This window comes from Dipodomys merriami, unplaced genomic scaffold (assembly GCF_024711535.1).
Source record: "Dipodomys merriami isolate MVZ:Mamm:240054 unplaced genomic scaffold, mDipMer1.0.p SCAF_18, whole genome shotgun sequence".
Classification (NCBI taxonomy): Eukaryota; Metazoa; Chordata; class Mammalia; order Rodentia; family Heteromyidae; genus Dipodomys; species Dipodomys merriami.
This window is the reverse complement of record NW_027203159.1, coordinates 14,336,926-14,353,861: the sequence shown is the minus strand read 5'-3', so window position 1 is coordinate 14,353,861 and position 16,936 is coordinate 14,336,926. Positions and strand designations below refer to the sequence as shown.

Sequence of the window (16,936 nt, the reverse complement as noted above, 5' to 3'; positions counted from 1 at the left end):
GTCATGAGGTCACAGAGAATTTCTGATATCAAATATTATACCTGAAATATTATGAGGTCAAAAAGATTATGAGCTCACAAAGATCCTAAGATGTCACAATGGCAGAATGTCACAAAAGTTCTGAGGTGAGGATAGGCTTGTGATGTCACAATGGCTTAGTGATATCACAATGGCAATGTATTGTCATAAAGAGAGTTTAATGTCTCAATGGTAATGTGGTCACAATGGGTTTCTGATGTCAAGAACCATGCCAGATTTGAAATAAAATGAAATCACAGATTAGGTATTCATAATGAGTCTATGACATCATAATTACAAAGTGATGCCATAATATTATGATGTTATGGCAGTTTTGTGTGTCACAATATGCTGATCTTTTCATAAATAAAATATGATATCTCACTGGGGATGGTGTCACAAAGAGTTTGACATGTTAAAATGGGCTGTAAGATCTCAATTGTCTTTTGGTCACAATGAGGATAGGCATATACAGGGCACTGTGATATCACAAAAGCCATTGTTTTTTTTTCAAAGTTGAAATGAAGTCATGATTGTTTTGGGATGTCAGAATGTGATCGAGTTGTCACATCAGTATTATGATATCACAATGGGTTTGTGATGTCAGAGTGGTGGGGAGGTCAGAATGGGTCAGTGAGATCACAAGAGTATGAAATAACCCAATGACCTCTTCAATTTCAATTGCTATTAGTTCAGAATGAGGATACAAGTTCACAGAAGAAGCTTGAAGTCCTAAAGATCATGAATTGTCTAAAATGTTATGATATTATAATAGGTTTGTGAAAATCGAATGGCAATGTGATTCCAAAATATTGTGGCACAATAATTTTATGGTGTCATCATTAGTTGGTAATGCCATGCTGGTAATAAAATCACAATATGTTTATGATGTCACAATGGCATGCTGGATCTCATTTGCCATTAGTTCACAAAGAGTTTAACCAGGTACATGAAGGGCCTCTGATGTCACAAAGGCAATGTTATTTTCAAAGGTGTTAAGAGTTCATAATAGGTTTGGTATGTCATATTTTGATGTTGATGTCACAATGGCAATGTGATATATTAATAGATAAGTGAAGTTACAGTTGATGATGCCACAATGTGTTTGGCATGTCAAAATGAGTTTGTAATAACAATGACGTGTACAATTTCAATTGGTACTAGATAAAAATGAGGATACAAGTTCACAAAAGGAACTTCCATTACCAATGTACATGCATTTTCTAAAAAATTATGATATAATAGGTTTTTGAAAACACAATGGCAATATGATGTCAATATGTAAATGTGATGTCAGAATGCCATGTTGTCATAATGTTTTGTTCTCACAATTGGTGTTGAGTTCACAATAACTTTTTAATATCAAAAATGGGTTGGGAATGTTACAATGGCATGGGGATATCAATTTTCATTAACTCATAATGAATATATGAGTTCACAAAGGAACTGTGATGATTCCACAGGCATGTGTTGTCACAAAGGTGATGAAGTCCTAACAGGTTTGTGATCTCACAAAGTGACACAATAATCATGATATCTGGCAGTTTGATGTCACAATGGTCATCATATCACAGTAGATTTCCCATATCACATGTTATACTTGAAATATTATGAGGTTGAATACAGATTATAACTTCAAAAAAGGGGTAAGTTATCACAAAATCAGCATGCCACAAAAGTTAAGAGGATAGGACAGGTTTATGATATCACAGTGGGTTAGTATTACTACCATGGCAATATGATTTCATAATGTTTATGATATTCCAGTGGGTTTCTGCCATCCACATGCCACATTTAAAAAGGAATGAAATCACAGAATAGGCATTCAAGATATGTCTACAATAGCACAATGACAATGTAATGGCATAATGCTATGATATAATTGTGCTTTGGTGTTGTCAACAAAGAAAATTAATGGTGTCATAATGACAATGTGATGTCACACTAGTAATGGTATTAAGATTTTGTGATATTAAAATGCCAAATCTGATCTCAACTGTCGTTAGTTCACAATGATAATGTGGTTACAAAAAGGGACTGTGAGGTCACAGAGGCCTTGTGTTCTTTCATGGGTGCTGAGGACATAAGTGTTGGATGTCATAATGTGACATGATATAACAAAAGCAATGTGATGTCAGAATGGGTTTTTATATCATTGTAGTGACAAGGTCACCATCAGATAGTGATATCACAAGTTCTACATATGACAATCAGATATCTGATTTCAATTGCTACTAGTACACAAAGAGGATATGAGTTCAGAGAGGGAGCTTGAATTCCCAGTCATCAATTTTCTAATGTCATTTGTGAAAACACAATGGGACTATGATATCACAGTGGTAATTTAATAACAAAATATCCTGTAATATTAGTATTTTGATCTCACAATTAGTTGGTGATGCCATATTGGTGTTGATGTCACAATAGTTTGTGATGTAACAAAGGGTTTGTCACAAAACTTAGGAGCAGCCAGTGGCTCCTGCCTCTAATCCTAGCTAGTCAGGATGCTGAGCTCTTAGGATTGTATTTCAAAGTCAGCATAGGTAGGAAAGTCTGGGAGATTATTATTTCCAATAAGCCACCAAAAAATGGAAGTAGTGCTTCTGGTCAAGTGGTAGAATGCTAGCCTTGAGCTGAAGATCTGAGGGACAGCATCAAGGCCCAGCATTTCCAGCACCATGACTGACACACACAAAACTTTATGAGAACAGGACAGGATTGTGATGGTACAGTGAGTTAATGATAGCATAATGGCAATATGATGTCACAATGGGATTCTGATGTCACAGTGTTTATGAGGTCCCAATGTGTTTATGATATCAACTCACATGCCACAATTTAAATAGAAATAAATTATAGAATAGGTATTCACAATGTGACTATGATGTCACAATGACCATGTGATGTCATAATGCTATGATATTTTCTTTTTATAATGTCACAATGAGCTGATCATGTCAGAAGGTCAATATGACATCACACTGGTGATGATGTGACAAAGGGTTAGTGGTGTTACAATGGCAATTAGGATCTCCATTGCCATTAGATTACAATGAGGATATGTGTACAGAAAGGACTGCGAATCTAATAAAGGTCATGTGTTTTTACAATGAACCTATGAGATCATAAGAGCTTTGGGATGTCCCAGATATCATAATGGAATATGATGTCACAATGTGCAAATAATGTGACAAAGAGTTGGTAATATCATAATTACATGTCTAAAAACAATGGCTAATAGGTCACACTGAGGCTATGAGTTCTCAGAAGGACCTTGAAGTCCCAAAGGCCATGAATTTTCTAATATGATATGAGGTCATAATAGGATTGGAAAAAATAATGGGACACTGATATCATAACTCAAATGGGATTCCAATATCACATCATAATAATATTTTTATGCCACAAAGTGATGTCTCACTGGTGATGAATTTTTATGAGGTCACATATGCCACATTTGAAATATTACATAATAGGCATTCACAATGTTTCTATGACATCCCAATGACAATGTGAAGTCATAATGCTATGCTGTCTTTGTGGTTTGTGATGTCACAATGAGATGATGGTGTTATAATGACAGTGTGATGTCACGCTGGTGATCATGTTGCAAATTGGTTGTGATGTTACATCGGCATGCATGAAATCGTAATTAGTTCACAATATTGGCACACAAGTATACTGTGATGTCAAAATAGCCATATGCTTTTTCAAAGGTGCTAAGAGGACATAATGGGCTTGGGATGTCACAATGTGATTGTGACATCACAAAACTACAATGACATCATAACATTATGAGATCACTTTATAATTGAGACATCATAATCACATTGATAATTCCTATTTTGTGATTTCATGCTATTTCAAAATGCCATGTAGGTTGCTGTAAACCCATGGTGACATCACAATTTCTTTGTGACATCACTTTGCCATTGTGATGTAACTGACCCAAGGTGACATCACAAACAAAACGTTTCTGACAGCACATGCCTTGTAGGCTTCACAGTCCTTTGTGAACTCATATACTCATTGTGAGTTAATGACTATTGAAATGCAGAATGTCGTGACATCACAAAACCACTTTGACATCACACACCAATTAGGACCTCAACACTACTTATGGCATCACCAACAAATTGTGACATCTTTCCATTTTCTAACAAAGGGGGTGGTTTCATTATTTCTGATGGGGCATAGAATTCTATTGTAAATATGTACCACATTTTCTTGATCCATTCATCTACAGAAGGGCATCTGGGTTGGTTCTATATTACAAACCTGCCATCTACTCACAAATTATGTAACATGCTGCCATTATGATATCTTAGGCATTTATGAGACAGTTTTCCACCTCAGAACATTTCAGTTACTACATGTGATATCAGAAATCTACTATGATTTCAGTATCATTGTGATATTACACTTCTAGATGTCTTAACAATTGTTTCACATTGTGACATCACAAACCTATTAGGATTTCATCACTTTTCTCACAAGTCATTCCTTTGGACATCACATTTCTTGTGTGAACTTATGTACTTATTGTGAATTAGTGACAATTTAAACTGGAATGCCATTGTAACATCACACACCCATTGTGAAATCATAAACCTATTATGGCTTCATTACCAGTATGGTATCACCACCTAATTGTGACCTAGTCATGTGATATTGTGACATCATATTGCAAGTGTGATATCACTGTCACATTATCTTTTCATAAAACTAGAATGTTCTCATACTAGTTTAGGAAATTCATGCATTAGGACTTGAAGCTACTTCTGTGAACTTGCATCTTCATTGTGAGCAATTAACAACTGAGATAGGAAATATGATTATGATATTATAAACTTGTGACATCACAAACCCATTTTGACCTCATCACAACAGTGACATCACAAAACCATTGTGACAGCATATTGCCATTTTAACACCACGATCACATGGTAACAACCCAACCTATTCTGCTGTCTTAGCACCTTTGAAAAAACACATGGCTTTTCTGACATCTCAGTCACTCTTTACTGTTACATCTGACATCACAAACCTCTTAGGACTTCATCACATTTGGGGAACACATGGCTTTAGAGACATCACAGTCCCTTTGTGAACTTATATACTCATCATAAATGAATGACAATTGAGATCTGGCATGACATTGTGAGATCACCAACCCATTGTGATATTACTAACCTATTGTGACCTCATTATCCTTGTGGCATTACCAACTAATTGTGATATCAAAACCTTTTTATGACCTGATATTTTGACAATTCATTGCCATTGTGATATCTCTGTTCCACTGTTTTCACAAACCTATTATAAACACCTAACATTTTAGAAAATTCATAGGATGTGGAACATTCAACTCCTTCTTTGAACTCATAATCTCATTGTAAATTAATAGGAATCCAAACTGAACAGGTCATTGTGATATTACAAACTCATTGTGACACCATGAACCCATTGTGACTGTATCAACCCATGTGAACCCATCATCATTGTGACATCACCAATGCATTGTGACATAACATGGCCGATGTGGCTTCATGATCATACTATCACTTTATATCACTGTCCCATCGTGTTTTCACAAACCTAGTAAGATCTCATGACATATTAGGCAATTGCACTTTGGGACTTCCATCTTCTCTGTTTACTCATATCCTCATTTAGAATTAGTAGCAATTGAAATTGAACATGTCATTGTGCTATTGCAAATTTGCTCTGACATTGCTAACACACTATGACATAACAAACATGTTGTAAGGACATCACCAGTATGGCATCACCAACTAATTTTAACATCACATTGCCACTGTGCCATCATGATCATGTTGTGACCTCCCAAAACTATTGGGACTTTTGAGTTGCTTTGAAGAAACATGTGGTCTCTGTGACATCACAGTTATTTGTGTACCATATCCTTGTTTTAATGAAAATTGAGTTCAGACATGCCACTGTAACATCACAAACCTTTTGTGACATCACCGTGTACATCAAAATGTCATGCCACCATCAGTTCATTGTGAAATCACAAAAATGATATTTCATTAGGACATCACATTGTCATTGTGACCTCATATACACATTGTGAATTCCTATTCTGTGATTTCATTCTATTTCATATGTGGCATGTATTTTGATATCACAAAACCATGGTGACCTCATAATCATTGTGATATTACATTGCCATTGTGGTATTTCTAATCTATGATGATATTACATACCTGTTCTCTCCTTATTACATTTGTGACATGTTCCCATTGGGATATTTTAGACCCTTTCTGATATGGTAATCTCTTTTCAATCTCATAATGTTTCAGGTATGACTAGTGATATCCGAAATCCACTGTGACATTATGTCCATTGGGACATCACATTGGGAGAGGTCATGACCACTGGGTCACATTGTAACATCACATACAGTTTAGGACTTCACATTTGGGACAACAGAGGTTTTAGAGTCATTAAATCCCAGTTGAACAGATACATTGATTGTTATTTAATAACAATTGAGATTTGGCATGTGACATCACAAATCTACTGTGACATCACAAAGCTATTGTGACTTCATCCCAAATATGGCATCAAGAGCAAATCGTGACACCAAAACATTATGACATGATATTGAGACATCACTTTGGTATTTTGATATCACTGTCCCATTGTGTTTTCACAAACCTATGGTGACATAATATTTAATAAAATTAATCACCTTTGGAAACTTCAAGATCCTTCTTTGAACTTCTATCCTCATCTTGATTGATTAGCAATTCAAATTCTATATGTCATTGTGATAGTACACACCCATTGTGACATCACAAACCGGTTCTGATATCATCACCATGATGTATTACAAAGTAATCGTGAAACCATATTGCTATTGTGATATCACAATCACATTGTGACACCCAAACATATTATGACATCTTAGGTCCTTTGAAAAAACACATGGCCTTTGCCCAATCACAGTCCCTTTGTGTACCCATATCCTCCTTGAAAACTTCTGACAATTGAGATCAGATATGCCTATGTAACATCATGAACCTTTGTGACAACATCACCAGTGTGAAATCTCATTTTCTTTATGACACCGTAAATTCATTGTGTCATTACCAAACTACAATGGCATTTTAGCATTATGACATTACATTGTCACAGTGATGTCATAGACATATAAATACCTATTCTGTGATTTTATTCTATTTCAAATGTGGCATGTAGGTTATCCCAAAACCATGTCACCTCATAAACACTGTGACCTCACAATCCCTTTCTGATGTCACATTGCCATGGTGATATCACTAACCCACTGTGATATCATAAACCTATCCTTCATAATTTTTTTGAAATGCAGCAATTGTGATATCTTACATGCATTATGAGCTCATCAGTATTCAATCTCATATTTCAGGTACGATATAGGCTATCAGAAATCCCCTGTACATCATGATCATTCTGGCATCACACTGCCATATGTCATGAGCTTGTGTCACATTGCTACATCAAATAGTTGTTAGAACTTCATCACATTTGTGACAAATGCCTTTGGAGACATCACAGTCACTTTGTGAATTCATATATTCTTTGTGAGTTAATTACAATTGACATCCAGAATGTCATTGTGACATTACCAAATCATTGTGTCATCACGAACCTATTGTGGTTTCATCATAATTATGGCATTGCCAACTAATTGTGCCATCAAAATGTTATGACATGTTACCTTGACATCACATTACCAATGTGATATCACTATCACATAATTTTTTCAAAAACTTAGTATGACCTTATAACATTTTGGAAAATTCATGGACATTGGGATATAAACCTACTTTTTTGAACTCATATACTTATGATCTATTAAGCACAAGACAGTCTTTCAAGGGACAAGTTGCAGAGCACATGGGCAGCAATGATGTTGCTGAGAGGGAGTAGAGTGGGGAGAGCCCAATCTGCTTTATGTTCAGTGGGTAACCAGCCCGTGGAAGCTTAGGTGCATAATATGGTGTGACCTTGACAGTAATTGGTTCCTCTTCCTCCCCTGCCATGCCACCCGCTGTTTTTTGATTTAAAAAGGGCTGCTCTGTGTTAAGAAACGAGTTTCTTCCTGCTTGACTTGATTCCCCGGTGCATCTGATTGTCTCTTGGGCTGAGGGAGGCTGAGGAATTGACGAGCACCACACTTACCTTTCCTTGGTCCCTCTCTGTCTTACATGGGATGGGTGAAGACCCAACAACAAGTAAGACAATAAGCAAATTTCGTTACACCAGAAATGGGCCTGTAAATAACGTGTCCTGCACTGGATACCCAGAGCCACGATCAGTCTCAGCAACCAAATTTCAGACCTCCAATGGGCAGCCCCACCCTTTGTCAATTGGTTTGCAAACTACCAGTCCCCAAAATTATGTTCTTCAAAACTCCAAACTTCACAGGGTAAGCCTTTTTACTTTTCCCTTCCTCCCTCCTTTGCTACAGACCTGGCCTTCCTTCCAAGTCTTTCCTACTTTTTCCTTCCATCACTTCCCTCTTCTGTGCAGGCCACTCCACTCTCCCAAAGCTTGTCCTGCTGTGACCCAGTGGCCAGTTTCTGTCCTTCCCTTCCTGCTCTCTCTCAACATCCTCTCCTCCGAAATTTTCCTCTCCTGGTATCTCACCACTTCCTTCCTATCAGGTCTTTCCCATCTTTCTCTACTTTCTGTTACTTTGAACATGCTGCCTATATATAGGCTATACCCCTCTCCCACCCCAAAGGGTCTCCCTGCTAACCATATTTAGCTATCATTTCCCAAACTGCCCACTACCCAATCAGTTTGTAACAGCTCACCTTGGGGTTTCGAACCACACCTCTTCCAGCAGCATGACTTCCCCATGCAGTGGCCATCTCCTCTCTCTCTAGCAGACCAGCCCATCGGGCAATTATGATTATCTGGCCTCGCTGATTATTGAAGCACCATTGGATATTATCACGTGCCCATGGTGAACTATTGAAACCCATAGTGAACACAGAACCATTGTGATACCACATTGCCTTTGTGTCCCATATTTTTAAAAAAATTCTAAGCATTCAATATTATTTAATGTCCAGTGAGTAGAGTGGACCAATTACTATCACTTCCTTTTACACCAATACCTCAAGCCAGGGAGGGTGAGTAGACACATAGCAGTCTGCCAACCAGGAAGCAATGCCTCTTAATGGAAATGACCCCTGCCCAGGACAGTCCCTGGAGGAGTGTCCACAGTGCGGTACGGATTCTTGATGGTCTCATCGACAGACAATAAGGCATGCACCTTCAGAGGCTGCTGTCCGGATATTGATCCACACCATTGCTGACTCACCCACGAGGGCTGGGAAGTTGTCTGTGATGTCCTTCTTATTGACCTCCACCCCATACGGCATTCCACCCTGGGTATGTCAAAGCTGCAGCTTGTTGAGAATGTTTGTTGCATCAAAACCAGCATTGTCACTCAACTGGCATGGGATAATCACCAAAGCCTTGGCATACGCCCAAATCAACAGTTGCTGCTTTCTTGGAATAGTCCTTGAGTAATCTCACAAGTACTAGGAAAGCTCCATCTCAATGCCCCCAACACCAGTCACCACTCAATCATTGTTGATAGCTCTTTTGATGATCATGATGGCATCATGAAGGGATTGCTCTATCTCCTCCACAAACTGTTCAGCACCACCACAGAGGATTAAGGTAAAAGTTTTGGCTTTGCACTAGCCAGTGAAGAAATTGTACCTCTCCCCTCCAATCTGTGACTCTTCAAACACCTGGCAATGACCCAACACACCTGCACTCAGAATATTCACAGTGGTCTGGATTGAGCCTCCACAGGCCATCATTGTCCTCTTCATATCCTCCTCAGGCACACAGACTGCACAGAACATGTCCCTACCAGCAAGATACTTTTGGCCACATCTCCAACAGTGTTTAGACAAAATAATTTTTGCTCCAGATTAGTAAATCTCTAATTTGTCATAGAGAATGTTCCATTTGGCATCAACAATTGTCATAAAATTCCACTGTGTGGACTCTGATTTCAGCATTATCCTTCTCAGCTTTCTGCTCCAGCTCAACATATAAAAAGGCAATCATGGGTTTTTTGTACTTGTTATGTTGCATTTCAAACCCAGCATAAGAGAAAGTCTTCTTAAATGCAACACCAGCCACTAGCTGAGATTCCTCTAGAGCTCCACTCTGGACCTTTTTGATCCCTATCATTTTAAGCTGTAGCAAATCATCGAGAATCATTACAGAATCATCCATGATTTGGTGAAGAATGCTTTCTGCTAGGAAATGAGCTTGGAGCTCAGAGCCGTCATGGCATACTTCTCTAACAGCTTCCTCTGTTTCACTGTATCTTCCTTCTTTACAGTCACAGAAATTTCTTTGATCTTGTTATCTGCCAACTGTGTGGCTTTGCAGAAAGCTGGGATGATCATCTGAGAGTGCAGACCCTCCTGCACAGAAACTCTGCAGCCAGTAGGGTCACAGAGGTAGTGTCATCACAAACCTTGGCATTTGGGGATTTGGCAATGTCCACTAAAATTTTTGCTGCAAGATGGACAACATCAAGAAGTTCCATAATAATCACCCCATCATTAGAAATAGTTGCTTTGCCTCAGCCATCCACAATAGCTTGTCCATGCAAGGGGGACTCCAAGTGGGTCTTACTGCCTCAGCAATTACGTAGCAGGCACTGATGTTACTCATAAGCTGAGGGATGCCTTGGGAGCTATCAGTATCCTCTTTTTGCAGGATAACTGATGTGGGAATCATTTTGGAAGCTTATTCAGTGGCCCCCCTTTACTCTGCTCTTAGTGTCCATGCCACCCAGCAACTCCACAACACCCCTTACTGAAGAGCCATGTCTCACATTTTTTTACAAACTACTATGAACTCAGCCCAGTGTGGCCACTAGTACTAACTCATACCAAGACTATACACTCCAGACTTTACCTCTGTGAAATCTACTTCCCAAAATTCACCAGGTGAGTTTCATTGCATAAATGCCTTCTCCATATATTACAGCTTTCCAACATTTAACTGATGGCATCTTTCTACATACATAACATAGGCTTGTCAGGCTGCAGGCCCAATTGTTTAAAAGACAGATTTAGGCAGTGAGAGGGGCAATTTACAGGGGTGCCCAATAACCAGATATAAAGAGACAGAAGTCTTGTAACCATTTTTCATAAGTTCAGTCACCACATTTTCAAGCTTGTTACCACTGTTTTGGCTTCTTCCTTTAATCTTTATGACTAGTATCTCTAGAGATCTCACTGGTTTTAGAGTCCTCTGCTGAACTGTCTGAGCAGCTCAGTTGTTTCCATGAGCCTCAGGGTCCCTAGTTGCTTTAAATTCTGGTTAGTACTCTGAACCACAGTCTGGAGCTTGGAGTCTTCTTCCGTTTTATCCTCCCCCTTTTCTCTCATGAAAGCTTGTTTTCATGATTCCAATCTCCTTCTCAAAATCCTCTCTAACCAGAAAGTGTTCTGCCAGAGTCAGAGAAGAGTTCCTGTCTCACTGCTGCTTTTTCATATCACCTTTGCTTACTCTGCAGCTCCTCCTTAAAGTTCTCTGTGATGTTATTGAGAGGATTTGTTTCCCACCTCTTCCATTGGTGCATGATGCTTCTGCGTGATATTTATGATGAGTATCTCAGCAGACTGCTTGTATTTTCTTATTCTTGCTTTTCACTTCAGCATATTTTTGTGACAGATCTGTCAACTGTTTATGTGTGTTGTTTGAGTAACAATAACTTGAGCCTATTTTTCTATTCACTTTTTTTGGTCTCCTCTTCAATGACATGGCACTAACCACACTTAGTTCTTTCTCTGTTGCTTTGAATGTCTGTTCACACACTTCAAATCTTATAATTTGCTTATACTTCAGCCTAATACATTCTTGTATCATGTCCAGCTCCTTTTTATGGACCTGGATTTGCACATGCAGTTTCAGTATATCCTCCTTGCCTCAATTGTATTGAACAAGGTCAGTAGTGGTGGCATCCTGTTCCTCCATCAGCCTCTGAAATGTGTTCCCCAGCTTTGCCTCACCTAGGTTGATGTACTTGGAATTAATTTGAGTGTTTTCCAGGTTCATTTTGAGGATTTTGTTCTCAATTTCAAATCTCAGAAGTTCCTGATTTATATATTCAAATCATTTCATTACATTCCATAATTCTTGATTTTCTCCAACATGCTGTTCAATGTCCTTTTAGCCTCTTGGTGTGTTTTGAGTGGTAGGTATTGGAGATTCTGTCTTTTTAATCCTGCTTCAGACAGAAGTGTGTAAATTTTTTCTTTGCCTCATTTCTTGTGAAGTTTAGAGCTAAATTTTTAGTTGAATACAGGTGGATTTCAGAGCCCCAAGCTCCCCATATGATATGGGGAGATATGAACCGAGAGATATGAACCCAGATTCCAGTAGGTTACCATGCTTATTTAACCAATCATTTCCTCTTTCTCCTCCTTGGATATTCCTTTGCCCAGTGCCCATTTTGCTTACACTAACCACACTGATCTAGTCCTAGAGGTTTCCTACTGCCATTTGCAAATAAATTATGCTGTTTTGCTGAGGGTTTCTTGATCCCTCTCCTGGTGCTGTTGCCAAAACTCGAATCGCCTTCTTAGACTGGATTTCTTCCAGTATATCTCTGTTATCAAACACTCTCTGGGCAACAGCTACCCACTCATAACATCTTTCCCTCAAAACCTAAGTTTTGAAGCTTTCTTCTGTCTGTTGCCAGCTGGGTAATTAAGGCCATATTTAGGGTTCTTCCATTCCCTGAGGTATAAGGATCTATAGGCTATAGTTCTTATAAGACTCCAGGAGCTGTTCCAAAAATGTATCAGGGGATTATTTGGGGAGTTGTACAGTGTTGCTCACCTTAGATCAATGAGTTTGCTTCCTAGTCACTGCCTGGATCCCTGCAAACAGGGTCTGATGATAATTGGTAAGTACCTCCCTACCTCAATCAACATTGTAGTCCCAGCGTGGGTTAGTCTGGGAAAAGGCTTGCTTTAAATAGACTGGATCAACAGTGGGGGGAACAATCTGGTCCAAGGACCAACTTCAAAGCACTCTGTCAGATTCTCTCATATAAAAAGTACCTATAAAACTTGCTGACAATCATCTCAGCTAGACAGGTCTGTGAAAAATACTGTCTCTAATAAAGAGATGAGCCCCTGGGATTTTTCAGAAAAGGGAGCATTTTGCTTTTTCCAACCATACAGGTCAATAGTTGTAAAGGAAACATACATTAGAAAGGGGCTTTTCCACCATCTCCCCCATGTGCCTGTTTCAAGGGTAATATCAGTACCATTCCACCTTGGACTAACTGAGGCTTGTTTTACAACTTCTGTATGGGGGTTACTGAGCATCAGAGGTTTTGATGGCTCAGAATATGAGGGAGAGTATTCCAGTGGTCTTCCTCTGGGGGATCTTATGGCACAAGGGAGAAGATTTTTCAGTTATGAGAACTTTAGAACATTGTTTTCCCATCCTGCAATAAAGGAGTATACTCACTTGAGCCCCATTTCTCAAAGATGACCTCTTATGGATGTCCCAGAAGACTTATGCAGGAAGCCCAATTTGACCTCTTAAGGAGGTCCCAGATGGTTTCCCAAGGAATCCCCAGATGACCTCCAGAGGAGGGCCTAGATAGCCTCTTGAGGACGCCCAATATTACCTATGGAGGAATCCCCAGATTACTTCCAGAGGAGGTACACATAAACTCAGGAGGAGGTTCCAGATGGCTTCTCAAGGAAACAGCCGATGACCTCCAAAGGAGGTCAGAGATGGCATCTTGAGAAAGCCCCTGATGATCTCCAGGTGAGGTCCAAGATGGCTTCGAAACTAGCTCCAGATGACCTCTGGAGAAATTCCCAGAGGCCCCTTGAGGAGGTCCTTGATGACCCTCTCTAGAAAGCCCCAAATTATCTCCTGAGGAGGTTCCAGATTGTTTCTCGAGAAAGCCCAGATTACCTCCAGAGGAGGTTCCAAATTGTTTCTCAAGGAAGCCCCAGATGACCTCCGGAGAAAGCCCTTGACTGCTTACCAGGGTAGCCCAAGATGACCTCAATACGAGCTCTTAGATGACCTCTCGATGAGGCACCAGTTGACCTCATTAAGTGTCACAGATGGCTTCTCATGGAGGCCCAGTTGACCTCCAGATGAGGTCACAATGACTCTCGAGTTAGTCCCATATTTTCTCTCGATAAAGCAGCAAATTACCTCCAGAGGATGTCCCAGATTGCTTTTTGAGGTTGTCCTAGATGTTTTCCTTTGGAGGACATAGATGATTTGACAAGGAAGCCCTAGATAATTTTCAGCGGAGATCCAGATGACCTCCAGAGGAGGTTCTAGATGTCCTCAAAACGAGGCCCAAGATGACCTCTTAAAAAGTCCCAGATAGCTTCTTAGTGACTTCCCCAGATTACCTCTGGAGGAGGTCCTAAACAGTCTCTCAATGAGGCATTAGGTGACCTCTAAAGGAGAACCCAAATGACCTCCAGAAGAGGTCCCAGATGCTTTCTAAAGGAGGCCCAAGATGACCTGCCAAGAAGGTCCTAGATGGACTTGTAAGGAAGCCACAGATGACTTCCAGAAGTCAGTTTCTGTCCTTTCCTTCCTGCTTTCCCAAGTCTTTCCCCTCTTTCACCTTCTGTTGCTCAGAACATGTGGCCTATATATTGGCCCTACCCCTGGCCCAATCCAAAGGATCTCCTGCCAACAGTTTTAGCCATCTCTTACCAACTACACACTGCCCATTCCCTTCTTGACAGCACACTATGTGGGGCTTGACACCCCACCCCAACAGCAGCATGTCCCTCCCCATTTGACAACATGCCTGGCTTTCACTGGAATGCAGATGCACAGGGACACAAAAATTATTGGATTACTTGGAAGCTGGCTATTACAGGATCCTCATGTAATCACTAATCCATTGTGACACCATCCCCACTGGCACATAACAAACCAATTGTGATATCACATTGCTTTTATGAAAATACAATCACATTGTGACACCCCAAACTTATTATGATCACTTAGAATGTTTGTGACATCACAATCGTTTTGTGTATTCATATCGTCATTATGAACAAATAACAATTGAGACCAGACATGCCATTGAAACATCCCAAATGCATTGTGACATCATTCATTTGATTTCACATTGTCATTATTACCACATCAGCTCATTGTGACATCACCAAAATACATGACATCATACCATCATTACATCACATTGTCATTGTGACTTCACAGGCATTTTGTTAATTCCTATTCTATGATTTCATTCAATTTCAAATGTGTCATGAGGGTTGATAACAGACCCCATTGTCACCTCACAAATACAACATCAAAATCTCTTTGAAAATACATTGCCATTGGGATATCACTAACCTACTGTGATATCACATAATGTTCCTGTTGTAACTTTTCTGACATATTACCATTCAGATACCTTAGGACCATTGTGTGCTCATAATCTGCTTTTACATCATAATATTTCTGGTATGACATGTGATATCAGAATTTCACTGTGACATCATGACTACTGTGGCATCACACTGCCAGAAGTCATGACCATAGATTCACATCATGACATCAAAAAACTTCAAAAGATTTGTGATAAAATACCTTTGCTAAACATCCTATTTCATTTGTGAAGTCATATACTCATTGGAAATTAATGACAATTAAGTTAGAGCATGGCATTTTGACATCACCAACCCATTGTGAAATCAAAAACCTATGTGACATCATCACCATTATGGCACCACCCACCAGTTGTGAAATCAAAGCAATATTATGACTTAATATTGTGACATCACATTGCCTTTATGATATAAATACCTTATTGTGTTTTCAAAACACTACTATGACCTCATAATATTTTAGAAAATTCATGGCTTTTGGGACTTTAACTTTTTTATGAACTAGTATCCTCATTGCAAACAAGTAGGAATTGATATTAAACTTGTCATTGTGAAATTAAACTTGTCATTTTGATATTGCAAACTCTTTGTGAGATGACAAACCCATTGTGGTCTCATCACTGTGACATCAAAACCCACTGTGACATAACATTGCATAATGCATCATAGCATCAGAGCATCATAGTATTATGACATCACATTTTAATTATGAAGTCATAGATACATTGTGAATGCCTGTTTTGTAATTTCATTCTATTTCAAATTTGGCATTTGTGTTGATATCAGAAACCCATTATGATCTTATATACATAGTAATATCACAAATATTTGTTGACATCATAACCATCATGGCATTACGAACCAATTGTGACATCAAAACTGTATTATGACATAATATTGTCGTATCATATTGCCATTGTGATATAATTGTTCCATTGTGTTTTATCACACATATTATGGCCTCATACTATTTTAGAAAATTCATGGCCTGTGGGCCTTCAAGCTTCTGTGAACTCCTATCCTCATTGAATACTAGTAGCAATTGAATTTGGACATGTGATTTTGATATTAGAATGTTGTTGTGACATAACTCTCATGTGATCTCAACACCACTGTGATATCACAAACCTATTTTAACATCACATTGCCTTTGGCTCATCATGATAATCTATAATCCCAACATGACATGTATAATCCCCCATGACATCTATAATCCCAAAGGTATTATGATCTCTTAGCTCCTTTGATAAATCACATAGCTTTTGTGACATCACAGTCCTCATTCTGAAGTTATAACTGAGATCTCACTTTCCATTGAGAAATCACATTTTGTGACAATTCAACCATATGACATCACGTTGTTATGAAACCATTGGCTCATTATGATATCTCCATACTACAATGACATCATTGCATTATGACATCCCATTGGAAATTTGATGGCATAGACTCATTGTGAA

The 16,936-nt window shown here is 38.9% G+C and overlaps 1 pseudogene; it reads right to left on the bottom strand.

Moving 5' to 3' along the window:
- Window positions 1-9,214: 9,214 nt before the first annotated feature.
- On the bottom strand, window positions 9,215-10,809 carry LOC138829993 (T-complex protein 1 subunit eta pseudogene; annotated as a pseudogene).
- Between the last annotated feature and the right edge of the window lie 6,127 nt (window positions 10,810-16,936).